Source organism: Colobus angolensis, unplaced genomic scaffold (assembly GCF_000951035.1).
Source record: "Colobus angolensis palliatus isolate OR3802 unplaced genomic scaffold, Cang.pa_1.0 Scaffold138, whole genome shotgun sequence".
NCBI classification, from domain to species: Eukaryota; Metazoa; Chordata; class Mammalia; order Primates; family Cercopithecidae; genus Colobus; species Colobus angolensis.
In genome coordinates this window covers 3,587,754-3,589,016 of record NW_012114466.1, presented here as the reverse complement: position 1 = coordinate 3,589,016, position 1,263 = coordinate 3,587,754, and the positions used below count along the sequence as shown (strand labels likewise).

General features: G+C 51.5%; 1 protein-coding gene across 3 annotated transcripts in view; it reads left to right on the top strand.

Annotated features, from left to right (window-relative positions):
* Window positions 1-1,263, top strand: part of PARVB (parvin, beta) — a 185,726-nt gene that overhangs the window by 98,660 nt on the left and 85,803 nt on the right. The gene's annotated exons all lie outside the window — the stretch shown is intronic.

Here is a 1,263-nt window from a genome sequence, read left to right as displayed (position 1 = left end):
CTTGAAACCAGGAGGTGGCGGTTGAAGTGAGCCGAGATTGTGCCACTGTACTCCAGCCTGGGGGACAGAGTGAGAGTCCTTCTCAAAAAAACAAAACAAAACAAAACAAAACAAAACATTGTTCCAGATTTACTAATAAGGAACCAACCTCCTCAGACCTTGGTGTCTTAGGAGAGTGGCCTGCAGCAGCCTTGGGGCCAGTTGTGATTTTATCCACAGTGTTGGTTAGATGCATCCTCTGTGCTTGTTTAATATTCGTTCTGCTTGTGTGAACAAAGCCATGTCAGTTTCAGTAACCCTTGTGCCATGGAGCACCTGGTGTGGAGCAGGGCTCGGTACAACTGGTGCAGAGAATGTTCCAGGCCTTTCGAAATGACGTGGAGTTACTGGGGCTCTCTTGAGGCTGTTAATTTATTTAGGGCTGCTGTGACCAAATACCACAAATCCAGTGGCTTAAACCAACACAGATCTATTATTTTACAGCTCTGGAGGTCAGGAGTCCTAACATCAAGGTGGCAGCAGGTCCGGTTCCTTCCGGAGGCTCCAGGGGAGAACCCCGTTGCTTGCCTTTCCAACTTGAAGAGGCACCTGTGTTCCTTAGTGCGTGGCCTCTTCCTTTGTCTTCAGAGCCGTCAGCATAGCATCTCTGCCTCCCTTATCACGCCTCCTCTAGCTCTGGCCCTCCTGCTTCCTCTTGTAAGGACCCTGTCAATCACATTGGGCCCCCTGCATAATCCAGGCTAATCTCTCACCCCAAGGTTCTTACCTGATCACATCTGCAAAGGCCCCCTCTTGCCACGTAAAGTCACAGGTTCCTGGGACTGGATGTGGACATGTTTGCAGGGACCACGATCCAGCCTTCCATAGAGGTGGTGACAGATGGAGTAGAAAGTACGTCTTTTGAGTGTTTATAAGAGACACTGCAGTAGAGAGAATGGTAGAGTCCTGAAACCCTCATTCGTTCGTTCATGAATTCACCGAGTGTTCACAGAGCACCTGCCTCAGTCCAGGCGTCATGTTGGGCGCAGGGGAGACAGAGCAGGCCACGCGTCTGTCCTTTCAGAGTGCTGTAGATGCATATCCTGTAGCATAGATGTGCCTTAGACCGATGGTGCCTCAAAAGGAGAGGAATGGGAATGGGGGTGGGGAGTGGGGAACCTGACCTGCTTTGTGGGGTCATGGAGGGACTCTCCACCTGCTGTCAGCCCTCCGTCCCTCGTTTGCGGCTGTTCCTCCAAAGGCTCAGTCTCCAGCAGGGGTGTG